The sequence below is a fragment of the Pistacia vera genome, unplaced genomic scaffold, assembly GCF_008641045.1.
Source record: "Pistacia vera cultivar Batoury unplaced genomic scaffold, PisVer_v2 Contig737, whole genome shotgun sequence".
Lineage (NCBI taxonomy): Eukaryota > Viridiplantae > Streptophyta > Magnoliopsida > Sapindales > Anacardiaceae > Pistacia > Pistacia vera.
Genome location: NW_022196598.1, coordinates 11,646 through 29,335, shown reverse-complemented (window position 1 = coordinate 29,335; position 17,690 = coordinate 11,646). Strand labels below are relative to the sequence as shown.

The 17,690-nt window shown below is 37.2% G+C and overlaps 1 pseudogene; it reads right to left on the bottom strand.

The window, feature by feature from the left end:
- Window positions 1-1,027: 1,027 nt before the first annotated feature.
- On the bottom strand, window positions 1,028-4,122 carry LOC116115371 (annotated as a pseudogene).
- Window positions 4,123-17,690: the final 13,568 nt, after the last annotated feature.

Sequence of the window (17,690 nt, the reverse complement as noted above, 5' to 3'; positions counted from 1 at the left end):
TAGAAAATAATGTGCTTTTTTTTGTGCAAATTAATTGAATCAAAGCAGAATATCCTCAAGATCAGTAATACAACCACAACAACTCAATAGATTGAAAAATGAAAAAGGTGTTAACTTAAATGTAAAGGGAGCGAGGATGGCGTTACCTGGATCAACGAATGGAGTTGTCGCCATCGATTTCCAGCGAGGGAGGAAGACATCGATTTCGACGAGGGAGGAAGACGTCGTCATTGATTTCCGGCGAGTTCAAATGCGATTTCAGAGAGAACAAAAGACAACCGAAACCGTGAGATTTGTGAGAAATGAAAGAGAAGAAGATGAGAAAAGGTTGCGATGCTGGTGACAAAGAAGAGAAGAAAGGTTGCAATGTGGTGACAGAGAAGAAGAGAGAATGGGCTGCGTGAGAGAGACGATGGTGTGTATTAGGGATTTAAATTGTGGACCGGTTTTTTCGCCGGTTCGGTTAGAATGACGATTCACTCATATTATCCAATTTTCAACCGGTTTAAAACGGCTCAATAATATTAGCGGGTTTGAGGGTAACTGAACCGGACATGTGACCGATTCACAATCCAACCGATTGAACCGACCAATCCGATCCGGCTTTAAAACAGTGGCTACACCATGAGCACTAAACTCAGCAATATGCAATGTATTCAGGTTCATAGTATACAAATCTTGGACGTAAGCATAAATCACAGTGAAGAAAAATTAACAATAGCCTTAAACAATCATCAAATGAGCTGGTGTGTGCAACTTACACAAGTTTAAAACAGAAAATGGTATTGGAAATTAGCAACCATCAAGTGCACTCGTTGAAGAGAACTAAGATGGATAATCATATAGGTGTCAAGTGCAAACAAAGAATACTTTGATTGACGCTAAGCATATATTACAGCAAAAATGTTGTGAGAACCAACAGTCATATTTCCTAATTGATTGAACTTCCATCAATCTCATTACAAGCAAGAACTGGCATCAAAAAGACGATCAACCTAGATAATGCAATGATCAGAGTTAAATACCTCTATTGAGAAGCTTTCTTTGTTAACTCTTCAAGCAAAAACTTGGATTCTGCAGCAAAATCAAATGGAGCAAAAGCCCTTGCAGTTATCCTTTGTCTTTTCTCATTGTTGTACTCACGTTGAGTGACACTAACCCGAAAAGATAAGGAACCCAAGTAACTTCCTTCAATTTCATTTGGTATGAATTATTTCCACCTGAAGAGGACCATGTCATGAAATGAATGAAAAACTAGTTTACGATTTTGGTACATTGGAATTAGAGTCTAAACGGGAGGCTCCAAATGTTTACCTGTGACTTCAATTTATCAAGCTCATCAGCAGAGCACCCAATTATACTTTCTGCCTCATTATTGAATACAGAAATCCAAGCTTCACCACTTTCATCAGAAACCCTCGCAACCAGAATGTATGAAAAATGGAACATAAATCATTTTTAGGAAGGTGAAATTTGTTGATTCCATTGAAGATTGTGATATTATAATAGCTTCAATATCCAGATGTTCTCACCTTAAACAACACTCTCATTTTTCGGCATCTCACACCAATACCCAGATCCATTCCATCTGTCACTTTTTTGTTGCAAGTTTTGCAAGCACGGTACCACTAGTCTGATCAGGCTTGATGAGGCTAATAAATCCTCTAATGCTAAAATACACTGGCTGCAAAGAGTAGAAACAAATCCCATTACAAAAGCTGCACATACTTTCAATTTAATCAAAGGGAACCTGTTTAAACACAGGGAACTAACCTCACATTTAGTTAAATGGAAATTCAAGATGATATGTTGAAAAAAACACAATGATCTTCATAATGAAAGGTACTTTATCTAGAGAGGAAGTTCTAATACCTTTCTTCTCCCATAATGGGTCATTGTTATGTGAGAAAGGGTTACCCATCAGAGTACATGGACCAGGCCCCAATTTTGGTTGGAGGACTCAAACCAGAGCCAATAGAGGCCATGAAGTCTCTTTACCTTCTGAATCAACCTGCATAGCAATAAGGATATGCTTAAAACACATGTGCGAGAATGAAAAAACACAAGACAATCACTTGATCAATGTCAATTACTTACCAGGCCCTCAACTTCTTTGCTTCTGGAATATCAGGATTGATCAGTACTGTGCTTTTTCCAAGTGCTGACAAAGATATACCTGCAATAGCATAAAAATAAATTACAATGAGTACAGCTTTCACTACCATGTATCTCTATATTGCATGATTCTATTACATTCAACTTTAGACTACCTTGAAAGTCTCCTACTTTGAGGGATTTAATAGCAACTACGGGAGATTGACAACCATATCAAGCAATTCCTGGCCTACATTAGTTGCCAGGTCATTCCACAAAGAGACAACAACTGTCCTCTTCCTGTAGTCCAAATACATATGCATAATACATATCATATAATAATACCAGACAAAAAAAGTACTCAAGCAAAACAAATATAAACTCACGTCTCATCTGCAACAGTCATATCACGCTTTGGAACCATTTCATTGACTCTTCCTTCGAATGCTCATTGTTGGAGAAACACTTTGAACAACTCAATAATATCTGGAAAACACAACCACATAAATAGCTTTACAATAGTTACATAAAAAATTGAGCCACGGGATTCTGTTGTCTTACCAACAAGTTCAGTTCCGTTAACATAAGGGCCCAACTCATCAATTGAACAAATTTAAATTTTGTTTCAGGATGAACGTTTCTTCATTACTGGCTTCTTCCACCTCAGAATTCTCATTCAAGGCATTTCATAATCATTTTGCACAGTTGAATTGCTTGTTAGCAATCTTAAGTGTTCCCCGAGATATGTAATACACTCTTCCAATGGAACCTGTCATAGAATTTCCTTGCAGCATCATGAACATTGTTGCTTGTATTTGTGTACTCTGCACCAAAAAAACAATTTAGCCATCCATCACTAAGTGTTAAAAGATAGTAATTTATACAAACATTTTATAATTTCGCATATGCATGACCCTAAAGGAAAAAGTGCTTAAGCAGATTAACTTTTTGACTTACATCTTGATCTGGTAACTCCACATTGAAGACACACCCTTCTCCCTGCATTCTTGTAAGTACGCATGTTCCCTTTGCTGTAACACGAACTTTTATGTCCAATTGCCTTGGTAGGGATTCAAGGAAACAAGAGGATGAACTCTTCTAGTCATAGCCATTCGGGCGGCAGGAGCCATACTGAGATTTAGCAAATAAAACATCAACATTTCATTACCTATGCCAAAACCCAACAAGTATACAACATTTGGGTTACATTTAAACAAAAAGGAAAAATACTTACTTTCCATGCTGTTCATGAACTATTTGAGCAGCAGATTTAGAAATTATTTCTTGTTTAGGTCTGACAAGAATGCCAGCCCTTCTCTTTTCACCTCACTCTTCATCTCATTTCTTGTTTTGGCTTCAAAATTATACCAACTCTGACTTTTCACCTCACTTTTAATCTCCATTTCAAGTGAGGTGCCACCACTTCACATTTTGTCACAATCAAGTATCTGAAAACAATTAAAAAAAAAAAAACACGCCAATTTAACCACAAAGCATTATTTTATTCACAAAATAGTTTAAAAAAAAAAAAAAAAAAAAAAAAAACCTAAAATGATGCTTACTTTTCAGATTTAGTCGGGATGTCGTGTGAGAGCATAGTCGAGAATCGACATGAGACCCTTGTTCTGAATGTTTCCTGAGATGACTTGACGATAAATTGATGGCAAAATGCCCTTACAGTCAACTTCCCATTTAGCATTAACCTACAAACAAACCCACGATATCTAAATCAAGCTTCATATACTCAAACAAGAAAGTATTTAAAATACCTTTAGCCTAGCTTCATAAAACCAATCTAAGCACCAAATCTATCGGGTCTATAATAAAATAAAAAAAGATGGAAACAAACTTCAATAAACAAAAAAAATGTTAAAAGAAAATAAAAAAAAAAAAGATTTACATGTATCGGTTGCCAGTAAGCTTGAGATCTAAAACTTGGACGACGATCTCAGGGAGATCAGAGGACGAATCTGGAGAGGGGTTTGATAATAAGATTGATATTGCATCTGGGGTTACTGTTTCTGCCATTTCCCCTTTCTTGCTCTCTCTCTCTTTCTCTGAGACTTGCTCTGCTAATTGAGAATTCGATTTGATTGATGAAATGAATCAGAATGAGTTTGTTTTTGTATTTTAATGGACTCGTTGTGGCGCCGTTTTCTGTGTTTTTAATTAGTTTCCCGCTGAGATCTAAAAACGCAGTCTTGGCGGGCAAAACGTTTTTGAAAAATGTTTTTATCTTTTCAAAGACGGGGACCGCGGGTGTTTTAATTTTTATATGAACCGCCTGAAAGATTTAGTTTTACCGTTTTTGTTTTACTTGTTATTGTTAAGTATTTAGAGTTAAACCATGGCTTTATGGGCTTTGTAGATTAGATTTGAGCCCAATAGTGTTGGGCACCCACATCGGTGTACTTAGTGCTGTAATTTTAGTTTTTTAAAATTGGAGTGGGTATTTTTAGTAATAATCTAAACGGATTTCAAAAATTGGATCCGACCATACCGTGTAGCCTGTGCAATATATTCGTTTCGGCTTCTTCAAATAGATTTTATGATATATATAATATAATTTACGTGGAAGAATTATTTAAATTCTCCAAGGTTTGGCCAAACTATAAAGAGTAAACGACTTTTTCCCACCCAAAGTTAACATTTCATATCTAATCACGATAGCAAAAAATCTCAACGTCATCACCATTTGAACTCCGGTCTCCTCTCTATAAAACCCCTCTGCCAGCAACTGATTTCTTGTCGATTGCCGATCACCACAAAGCTAGAGTTTCATATTCTTAGATGATTTCTAGCTGATTCAAACGGTAAATATTTAATCGATCACCACTATTCGATTCATTAGCCTCCACTTTACAAAACCCTTTTACCCTGACTTGGTAATTCGTCGAACATCGGCTAAGAAAGTGAAGTGTATTTTGGGTATTAACGGAATATAAACTTTGGGTGGAAAGGGTCATTAAGGCAAACTTGGGTGGGAAAGGGTAATCTGGCAAACTTGGGTGGGAAAAAGTTGTTTACCAACTAAACCTCCACATGTATCAATAATGACCCGAAACTCCCCCAGACTAACCATTCAACAGCTTTAGAGGCTGATACTATTGTTTTTATTTAACCTTAGTATCCGCTTATAACAAGGAAAGGACAATTATTTAAACCTTCCAGATTTTCCCAAATTTAAAACCCCCTCAAACGTGTATTATGCTCATTTTAACCCCTTTTCTGACAACTGTAAGTTTAACGGGATTTTGCTAACATTTGACAGATTATAGAGGGTTTTATATCACGCTAGTACCTAAGGGGGTTCTCAAATTTTGGGTAAACCTTGGGGGTTTAGTGTCATCATTTTTTTACGTATCAACATGTTAATAGTCAAAAAAAAAAGTTTCAAGAAAAATTTTGAATTCTTAATAGATTTAAACAATGAAAATATTTAATTGTAATTCAATAAATAGTTTTTAATAAATAATTATAAACTCAAAACTCCAATTAATTTGTAAACCAAATCTGAAACGGAAGCCCTCGTCAATGTAAAGTGTTTATTAATCGTAAACTATTTTGAGTTACAATCAAATGATTCAAAAAAAAAAAAAAAAAAAAAAAAGAGCTTTTGACATAAAAAAACTTTTTATTTGATAAATGGTTTGAGTGAATTTTGTATTAAACTCGTTCTGAAAAATAATCATTTTGACGAGAAAGTCTTTCTATACCTTGTTATAATCTGTCAAAATTGAGAGACAATTGAAGAAAGCGAGATATGCTCGAGATATATATTGAGAGGCAAGAGAGACAACTAAAAATGATAAGTATACCCGAGAGATATCTTAGAGGAATTTAATTTAATTGTATTGAGTTATTCAATTTGAGTTGAGAATACACAATCTTATTTATATAAAAGTATGAAGCTATGTAAGGATAAAAATAATATCGTCCCTTGTAATGAAACATGATTCCGAACACAGTTTTCTCCATTTTACACATTTTGGAAAAAAATAATCAATTTTATTGCATTAAACAATCTAATCTAATGTGTCTAATCTATATTTACAACTCAAATTCTTCAGCCAATCTCAGCTTGTAGAACCTTCACTCATCATCACAGTGGGACAAATTAAAGCAACCCCAATTCAGAATTCAATTAAACTGCAGAAAAACAAAGAGCGAAATAGAGCTGAATAACCTAAAGCTTTGATTATCATTAATGGCTTCTGCTAACATTAAACAACAACTTGATTAAGCCTTACTCGTTCACCATACAGCAATAATCATTTCGCTGGACTGGATATTTTTTCTGATTAATCGACTATGCTTTCTTCAATAATACTACAAACGAAATCTAGTCCTGACACATACATTCGCTGAGAATCTGTGTACATTAATGGTGTGAATTGCAAAGAATAGGAAATGCCATCAGATTGGATGTACTAATCAACAAGAAGAGGTTAATTAACTGCAAAGCTACAAAAGAAAATTAAGAAAAAAAAAAAAAAAAAGAATTGTATAGAGAGGACTGAGTTCTGTTCAAGACCGAGTAATGAATATACATCCGGGGGTCCCCTAATGCCCTCCTCAGCAGATTGGCAACAAGAGAAGCATGAATACATTTCGCTGACTGGCTGCTTTGTTGTTTGCTTTGGCTCTGTGGTGGTACGGAGTCTGTGGTTCTGATGCTTTGGGCGTTCAGGCTGCAATGATTGCTGTCTTCCCCTTTATCGACGTACAATTTTCACATCCCCTGTCAATCTCATAACAAGAAACTTGTTCAGTTTCAGAAGATACATATTGTCAATCACAAGTTTGTTTCAGCAAATGAAGTGAAAGCTCTTACATGGAAATGCAAATGATTTGGTGCTAGCATCATGTTAAGTGAACGGGGATCCGTTTTTGGAAGAGACGATTTCAATTTCTCATTGCTATGATCGACGGCATTTTCCCTATGAACTCTCTCATTGTTTCAGTGCTGCAGCTTCAGTTGCTCCTAACCCCTGGTTTAAATTTCCACTTCTCATGTGAGGTTCAGGTGATTTATGTGTGTTGGTGTGGGTGTTGGTGTTGGTGGCTGCATACTCGGGAGGTCAATTAAGGGCCCAGAAAATTGACTGTCACCAGCTAAACCAAGTTCTCCAGATTTTCCCATCCAGGTTACTTGATCTCTAGTGAAACTCATATTCCCCATGTGAATGCTACAAGGATTCATTAGAAGCAACACTCCATTCTACGGAGCATTAGCTTTATTCCCGCAAACACATGAGGTGGATCCTAACGGGATCACCAGAGTCATTATCATCATCATCACCAGTTCGCGCCATCACGTGTCTGAGGAGATTCTGTTGCGGGTCATTATTCAATCCATCATTTGGTCGTTCTAGCCTGGACTGAGAGCTGATAGCAAAATCCTCTTCATAATATCTGAAGCTAACCGAGTGCCATTAGCACCTGTTTTGGACTTATTGTTGAGGTCTTTGCCTGAAGAGGATAAGGAGGAGCTGGTACCTTTAGGAGAATGACAGTTTGATTCGCCTTCAATTCACTGCTAGTTCCACCCTCATGTCCAGATTCCATAATCAAATGTCTGCTTAAATTCAGCTTCAAAGGTCCAAAACCATCTCAAGGTCAAAGAATTCTGGTCATGCTGCAAGATAAACAATCACTCATTATAAAGATAGAGATTCAGAGAGCCATGTCGCATATTTTCACAATGCAAGACAAGAAAATCAAATTAATGCACACATATAACATCTTTCAAACATAAACATGCCAGTCCCATTGAGCTTTAAAGCAGAAAATTCTTGGAAAATGCATTTCAACAAGCAGGTGGATCAATGTAAAACACGCCCACATACTCAAAACACAAACAAACCACTTCTTGATTCACATTTTCACCATATTCGTTATTTGACCCCATTTGTTCTTCTGCTATTCGAGCTTTAAATGTAGAAATTCTTAGAAAAGTCTATTTAACACAGCTACACTCTCAAAACGCAACAAAACACATCTGACTCAACATTCTACCCCTTTATTCATTATTTTGACCCCATTTTTCTTCCAATATTTGAGCTTAAGAGCAGAAATTCTCAGAAAAATGCATTTCAACAATCAGCCACATACTCAAAACAGAAACAAATCAATCTTGACTCTACATTCTTCTCCATTTTCGTAATTTTGACCCCATTTTTCTTCTGCTATTAAGCTTACATGCAGAAATTCTCAGAAAATGCATCTCAAAAAGCAGCCACGTCTCTCAAAACACAAACCATCTTAACTCAACATTCTTCCCCATTATTCATACTTTTAACCCCATTTTTCTTCTGCTATTCAAGCTTTAATCGCAGAGATTCTCAGAAAAATTATTTCAAAGAGCAGGCGGATCAATGCAAAACATGCCCACATCCTCAAAAACACAAACAAATCACATCTGACTCTACATTCTTCCCATTATTCCTTATTTTAACCCTATTTTTTCTTCTGCTATTCGAGCTTTACTTTACATGCAGAAATTTCAGAAAAATGCATTTCAACAAGCCAGCACCATACTCAAAACACAAACAAATCACATCTTGCTCAACATTCTTCCCCATTATTTATTATTTGACTTTCTTCAGCTATTCGAGCTTTAAATGCAGAAAATTCTCAGAAAAAAAAAAAGCATTTCAACAAGCCGGTGGATCAATGCAAAACATGCCCACATCCTCAAAACACAAACAAATCACATCTCAACTCTACATTCTTCCCATAACCCCAATTCACCAAAATTCCCAAATTCTAATAAAAAACAAACCAAGCGGATGACATATCAGAAATGAAAAGGAATCACTTCACAGGAAGGCAAGAGCCCCAGTTGGAGAAAAGAACAAAAAGAGGGGAGTCCTTGGGGGGTTGTTGGTTGTTGGGCGTGACGAGGATGGAATGAGGAAGGAAGAAGATTGACAGAGAGAGAAGAGATTGTTGGATGGGAGTAGATGCAGGAGAGAGAGTAAAAGATGAAAAAACTGTTTTGAGGGTGAGGCATAGCTATAGGCGTTTATCTCTCTTTCTCAAAATTTTTAACCAACTCTATCTTCCTTCGCGCCATCACCATAACTAACGTCTCCAATACTCGCTGGCTTTTTACAAAATTTACAAAAACATTCCAATTCAGTGCACTTTTAACAGATTTTTATTATTTTTATTTCTTACCAAATTTTTGTTTGTATTTTTATATATACTTATTCCGGCTTATTTTAAAATTATCTTAAAGGTAAGTTTTTTTATATATATATAGTAAATTGGCCTACCATGTGAGTACTCTCTGGTTTCAGAAATGTAACCTTAAGCCTCGGTGTGTTTGACCTTTTTGTAGCGAAACACCTGCTAGTTTCAAATATCATCAATTTAACTTCCAACTTATCATTTCATCAATTTAACTCCAACAAGTATTAACCTTTATATTTTGTCATATTTTGAATATAAGATTTGATTGAATTTTTAGATGAACAGTAAAAACGTCATTTCTCCAACCATAAATAGAATAACCTAACGGTCGGTACCAAATAGGGATAAAGATTGGATTTCCAACCACGGGGGCTCACTACAAAAAGCCCTAACATATAGGGTTAGAGCATATTTCCAAAACAAGAGAGTGCTCACTGCAAAAATGAGCACTGTCTAGTTTCAAAATAAAATATCTAATGGTTTGTAAAAAACGAGGATTAGGATGCATTTCCGAAACCAACGGGTGCTGGCTATAAAAAGTTCAAACATACAGGGTTAGAATGTATTTGGAAACTAAAGGTTATTGATCTCAACCCACAAGGTGTAGTCCAAAAAATAATTTCTCTTAATATTTCTTAAATAACAAAATATCATTGGCTTTAGTCAACAACTAAAATTTAATATATAACGAGTTAATGAATATTTATCTAATTGTCTCTCTATCGTTTAATTTAACACGAAAAAAATAATATGGTAAGGGGTTTTTGTTTTTTAAATATATGTAACGGGGATAATTGTTATTACCTTATAAATTAGTTCAAATAGAGAGAAAAATTAAAATCATTTAAAATTATTAAATGCATATTTATGGGTTAATTATGACACCACCCTAGGTTTCATAAACTGAACTTAGATGCAAGGTTGGGTGAAATCGCAAAGAACCCTTCACATTTTGGAAATTAGTCAAATACAAACCCTTTCGTCGATTTTTGTCATCAAATCAGTTTAAATAGTCATCATAGTGTTGAAGTAAATATATATATATATATTTTTTTTTTTTTTTTTATTTTTCAATTTATTTCCTCCGCCCATCCAACCCCACCGTTCACCGCCCCTGCCCCTCAACCCATCGACCAAGAGCTGCCTACCCACTTTCGCACCACCATCGCCACGATCATATACAAAGTCACCCTCCCTTAGCTCAATAGCCACAACCCAACAACCCTTACTACTTTCGCACCACCACCATGAAGTCATTTCCCCCTCCCCCCTCACAGTAGCCCCACCCTCTCTTTTAACCATCAAAACAAATCCACCCACAAGAATAAATCATTAAAATTAATTTCAAACATCCCACACAACCAACCAGAAAAAAGAAGTTGCTTCATCAAATTTGAAAAAACAATATTAAAAAAAAAAAAAAAGTAGAAAAGAAAAATAATAAGGGGAGTAAAACAGCGGTTCACTTTGAGGCCGTGAAAGCGGCTTGTAAGGGTGAGGGAGGAGCGACAACAAGATCTTGCTACGATAGGGGAGGTGTGATTGGTTGTTAATAATGGGGGGCATGTGATAGGAGGGTGGTGGTAAGTTGGGTGGAGTGAAATAATTCGTCCCAAAAAATTTCACAAACGACATTTTCCCATCCTAAGTTTAGCGAAAAAGCAAGTTTTCACCATTGGTTTCATAAATTCCAAATTCCCACCCTTAAATTTGGACCGTTAGTATTTTTTACTTATGACAGAATGTAAAACAAGCTATTACCATATTGCCCTTACTTTTGATTACACCACCACCCAATCACCATCTAGCCATCACCACCACCACCTTTCAACACCATTATGACCGAAACCCCCAAAGTCCCCACCACCACCACCCACCCACCACCTTTCTACTCATCCACCACCATCACAATCCCTCTAAATCGCAAAACCCTACTGCCACCAAATCACTTACACATTCAGCCACAAACCAACCCAAAAACCATCACCAAATCACTCATAAATCCAGCCACAAACCCATCCAAAAACCACCACCAAATCACTCACAAATTTAGCCACAAACCCACGCAAAAACCACCACCAAATAAATCACAAATTCAGCCACAAACCCACCCAAAAACCACCACCAAATCACTCACAAATTCAACCGCAAACCCACCCAAAAACCACCACCAAATCACTCACAAATTCAGCCACAAACCCACCCAAAAACCACCACCAAATCACTCACAAATTCAGCCGCAAACCCACCCAAAAACCACCACAAACCCACCTAAAAACCCAGATTGGAAACGCCGGAGTTTACCTTGGAGAGAGAAATGAAACTGAGGTTTTGTTGAGAGAAGAAAGAAAAAGCGACAATCCAAATCTAGCCACAACATGATGGCCTTACGGTGGCCAAATCTAGCCGTCTTAGAGCCTATTCTGACAAGGGAGAAAAGGAAAGAAGAAAGAGAGTGGGAGGAAGAAAATAAGAAAAGAGAGGACGAGGACGAGGACGAGGACGAGAAGAAGAAGAAGAGGAAGAAAAATGAAAAATGGGTGGAAGAAAAAGAAGAGGCTGCATTGGTAAAGGTGATTGTAATGACTCTTTCTAGCTAGTATACTTGGGAAAATATAATACAATAAAAACATATAAGCATATAAATAAAAGATAATGGGCCCAAAAATTTCTTTACTTTATATATAAAATTCTTTACGTTAATGAAAGTCTCACGTACATAAGCTCAAAAATAGTAGACAGTGGTGTCATTTCCCTCCGCTTCTCGACTTTCATCCGATCGCTTCTCACCTATTTCCTGCAAAAACAAAGAAATCAACGGAGTGAACACTAATTGCTTAGTAAGTAAATCCGCTACACTAATCCTTTATCTCCGTTGCTCATATTCTAAATTTATTTCCTTACTTTACTCTTTTTCTTCTTCTTCATTCTCTCTTTGTTCTTTCTCTTTTCTTTCACTCTTTCTAGTTCTCACTGTTCTTTTGTTCTAACTTTCTTTATAGTTCTTTCTGTTCTTTCTTTCTCCTAATTTCTCACTATCCATGATAGAAATCATGGTATCATGCATGGATGAGATGCAAATGCACAAATGCATAGAGATGCATTTTCTTTCTACTTTTCTATTTCTTATTATGTTTTCTTTTCTTTATTTCTTTCTTTTCTTTCTTCTTCTTTGCTTTTATATTCTTTCTTATTCTTTGCCGATCGGACTTAGTTGACGCATGGATTCGAAACCCTAGCCGTGTGAGTGAGTATAGTCCTCATCTACATGCACTCTTACGGACTGTACAAATTCTTTTCTTCTTAGGCCACCCATTTAAGGTGGAGTGCATGTAGGTACTTCTTCTGGGTACAGCCCTCATCCACACATACTCTTACGGGCCATACAAATTCTTTTTCTTATTCTTAGGCCGCTCACTGAAGGCGACGTGCGTGTGGGAATATTCTTCTTCTTATCACCCACGGGTTCCCCATCGCAACAACCTTTCTTTTTTGTTCTTTAGTGCTTTTCTTTCTTTCTCTTTATACTTTAAGTTCTCATACAAATGCATATGATTGCATGTAGATGATTCATGCTCATTATTCTTTCTAAATGTAGATATCTAATGCAAGAATGCCATGTAGCATAAAAATAAGTCTTTCTCTATCATCTACAAGCTCATGTTAAGATCACAAATAAATACACTCATGCATACACTTCTCTTGGACATTTCATCAAACATTATGCATGCATACTCAAATTCTAATTTAGCTATACTTCTACTTCTTTCTCAAACCACTAATTTTGGAGTAAAACTCCCTTAAAACAATATTAAATTTGGCCAGAAAATACACTCCATAAATTATATTCAAACTGTTTCTAAATTCAACCCAACTTCCATCAATTTCTATCAACATAACCATCCCTTCTCATGGTGTAAATCCAATCATGGATCATCAACAAAGTCAACAACAATTCCATCAACAAATCCCAAGCATATAAATTCATATAAGAAAATCTATACACTTTTATTGCTCAATCAAGGATTAGGGTTGGATTTACTTACCTTAAACTTGAGTACTTCCACTAGAATCTCTCTTTCTTTGGTAGACTTGTTCTTTCTGTAAAACCCTAAGCATAAAAACTATAAGAATTCAACACTTTAATAATTCATCACACCTCTATTTGCAAGAATTCTTACCTTGGAATGCTTAGGAATGAATTTCTACCAAAATCCAACCAAAAGCCCTCTAATTTTCCTTGGAAATTTGATGAAGAGATTGAGAGAATTGAGAATGAAAGTGGCGTGTCGGGTGTAGAGAATGGTAGGGTTTACGTGCTTAAACCTTTAATATCTCATATTAATATTCATACTTTCCCATTTTGCCCTTATACTTTTTTGAAAATTTCATCTTTGTCCTTTAGTCAATTATAAAAATGCCCTTATCACCATTGCATTCTCCATAAAATTTCCTTACTTTTCACTTCCCACATTTTCAACTAATTAGGGGTAAAATAGTCATTTTTTCCTTAAGGAAATTTCCTCTAGAATCTTCTCAAGAATTTCAGCCAGCTCTTTGCCCCGACGAAGCTTTTTCTTCACCCCGGCAAAAAATTCCAGAGCATATGTCGCCGTGGCGAACTTTCTTCTTGGTCGCAGCGAAGTCTGAAATTTCCAACTTCGCCAATCTTCCACCTTAAAACAAGCAAAACCTAGAGCAACCAAACAACACTAAAAGCATATAAGCTTAACTAAGGGCAAACAAGCATAAAATAGGTTACGTACCTCAATGTGGGCGTTACAGTGAAGGTAGGTGGTTGATTGAATATGAGAGATAAAGGAGGGAGAGAGAGGGGTGGGACAGTTGTGGTGGTGATTTGGAATGAGTGGGTTCAATTACCACTTTACCCTTTAACTGTTACTAAAAATAATTTTATGTTAATTTAAAGGGATGACTCTGGAATTTATAAAACCAAGGGTGAGAATTTGTCATTTAACTAAACCTTGGGTGGGAACTTGTCGTTTACTCCAAAAAAATTTGATTTTCATGTTTAAATTATTGAAATGACGAACTTACCCTTTTTTACCAAAAAAGTAACAGTGTGAGTCATAAGGGTGGTATTTACACGATTTTCAACACATCGAGGTGGTATCAGTATAATTAACCCTATTTTTAATTAAATCAAATTTAGGTCCTTGGTAGAATAGTGGGATATTGAACTTCTAATTATTTATTTTTTCTTGGTTTTGATTNATGGTGTAAATCCAATCACGGATCATCAACAAACTCAACAATAGTTCCATCAACAAATCCCAAGCATATAAATTCATATAAGAAAATCTCTATACTTTTATTGCTCAATCAAGGATTAGGGTTGGACTTACTTACTTTGAACTTGAGTACTTCCACTAGAATCTCTCTTTCTTTGGTAGACTTGTTCTTTCTCTAAAACCCTACGCATAAAAACTATAAGAATTCAACACTTTTAAAAATTAATCTCATATCTATTGCAAGAATTCTTACCTTTGGATGCTTGGGGTTAAATCTCTACCAAAATCCAACCAAAAGCCCTCTAATTTTCCTTGGAAATTTGATGAAGAGATTGAGAGAATTGAGAATGAAAGTGGCATGTAGGGTGTAGAGAATGGTAGGGTTTGTGTGCTTGAACCCTTAATATCTCATATTAATATTCATACTTTCCCATTTTGCCTTTACACTTTCTTGGAAATTTCATCTTTGTCCTTTAGTCAATTACAAAAATGTCTTCATCACCATTGCATTCTCCATAAAATTTCCTTACTTTTCACTCCCCACATTTTCAACTAATTAGGGGTAAAATGGTCATTTTTTACCTTAAGGAAATTTCTCTAGAATTTTCTCAAGAATTCCAGCCAGCTCTTTACCCCGGCAAAAAATTCCAAAGCATACGTCGCCGCGGCGAAACCTGCAATTCCCAAATTCGCCAATCTTCCACCTTAAAACTAGCAAAACTAAGGGCAACCAAGCAACACTAAGAGCATATAAGCTTAACTAATGGCAAACAAGCATAAAATAAGTTACGTACCTTAATGTGGGCGTTACAATCTACCCTTAGTGTTCGATGCTCATTTCGAGCTTTGAAGACTATTGCTCGATTTGACATTAAGCTCGGACTTCGTCGATTGTGCACTGGATATAGATTTGGTTGAGCTTCATGAATCGAACTCACCCCCAATTTACCTACTCAACATTTGGCTTTTCTCTATTGCAATATTCTCAACAAACTCGGAATTTGAAAAAAAAAGGGTACTTATGTAAATTCCACACGGTCATGTTGCATTAAATGCGGAAACCTTTGGTAATTACTTTTCATCGTGCATGCTTGACTACAATTGTCCATGTGCGAAGTTGAGGTGACGTGCGACGTCGATTATGATTGTGGCAGTCTGAAAATTGATTGCCCATCATGGATGATTGACACGTGGCCATTCCAAGGGTCGAGATTGCTCGACGAATGAAGGGTCGAGATTCACTATAGATCAACGGTTACAATTGAACCTCGCCTTTTCGCCTCCTATGCAAGCCACTATAAAAGCGAGTGAACTCGTTAGAAGGCCTCCACAGTTTGCAAAAACTCTTAGGGTTTTTTTGCTTGTTCCGTCACAACTTCTTCGTTTCATAGTGCTTTTCAGCTTGTTCATCTCATTCTCTTATTTTGGTTAGGTTTCTTTTCCCTCATTTACTTGTTTTCTTGACTTTTGCGGTTGTGGGTGGCCATTGTTGTGGCGCCATAGAGTCTTTTAGGGCATTGTTAGGGTTCTTAAGTGTGTCACCGACGGTCTTAGGTTTAAGGAGGGTTTATGGTGGCGGCCTCCAGAACCCTAGTAGGTCGTATATGTCTATCATCCAACATGAGCTATCTTGGGTGCCTGAACTAAAAGCAAAGTGTGGATAGGTCGTCGAGTTTTCGAGCTCTGACACATGTTCGCTTTTATTTTAGGAATCGAGAGGTGAGCTATAGTCATGTCTTCGTCAAGCAGCCACACCATTGATCGCATGTTCGTCTCCCCTACGGGCTCGATAGTCCTTGGGGGCATAATCCCTAAGGTTTCTGAGGATATCGTTGCATGAAGTTCGAGCCTTAATGTGGCGGGCTCTTCTAATCACGCCTCTGTGGAGGTCACTCAAATGAAGAAGTCTCCGACTTATAGGCCGTGCAAGGAACCACAATCTTTGATCGATGTCGAGGATCTTAGGCGCATAAATGAGACTTATGCGTATTAACTCAATTTGAGGGTTTCAGGTGGCTTCTCCCAGAAAAACCCTCTTGTGGGTTGTGTATCAGTCTCTAAGTCCCTTTTGAGGTGTGGGCTTTCTATCCCTACTCACCATTTTATCGACAACGTTTTGAGATGGTTCGATATCGTCCTTCTCCAATTGTCCATGAACTCATAAATCATAATCATAGGTTTGTACATAGCTTACCAAATAGCCAAGTTGGGTGACCCATTTGTCGAGGAGCTTGTCTATCTATATAGATTAAAGAATGGTCAAGACCAAACGTAGTACCTCTCTAAGGCAAGGAAGGTACATTTTTACGGTCTAGTCAACGTTCCAAAGAAGGTCCAACATTGGGACTCTTAGTTTTTCTTTTATGAGGTCGGGGAGACCAGTGTTTTTGCCTCAGAAGGTAGTAAGACTTTGACCCCCAGTGTGTGCGAAAAGTGTTTTCATGCTTGACGGTTGAACTAACCAAACTTCTTTGTTTTGCAGTTAACGTCGAGCAGAACTTTCTCTCTACGGCAAGCTTACAAAGGCTTCAGCACTTCAGCAATCTCTCTGATAAGGAGCGCAATGACAACAAGATTATCTCGCTTCCTTGACTAAGGGCGCATGGCTTTCGGTAGGCAACGCCAATTTTAGTACCATTCTTGAAAAAGGTTAAGTGTTTACTTGCTCGTGCCCCTTTGTTTTTTTTATTTATTTTTTTTTTTTGTGGGTATAGGCCGTTGATTTGTCTATTTCTCTTTTCGTAAAAATGCAGACTGAGAAACTAAAGGGCCTGAAGAAAAAGGTGGCAGCTTTCGGGGCAGCCAGCAAGTTGCCGATTGTTTCCACAAAGAAGCAGCCAAGTGAAGCTACAAGAATGGTTGGGCAGGTGCCTCGTATCTGGCCCTTAAACGAAGTAGGGGTGAGCTTGGGGAAGGCCCAAATGCCAAGAAGCCCACGATCACTTCCAAGGTGGTTGGAGGGAAAGGTGCCCTTGAGCCGCAAAAGGGGTCGGCGAAGAAGACCCCCGAGCCAACTAGAGGCTTGGAGAAATAGAAGGCGCTTGAGCAACACGATTGCTTGGGCAAGAAAAAGTCGATCGAGTCGCATGGGGGCTCGGGAAAGTAAGAAGTGATCGAGCAGCAAGGTGGCTCGGGCAAGGGTAGATT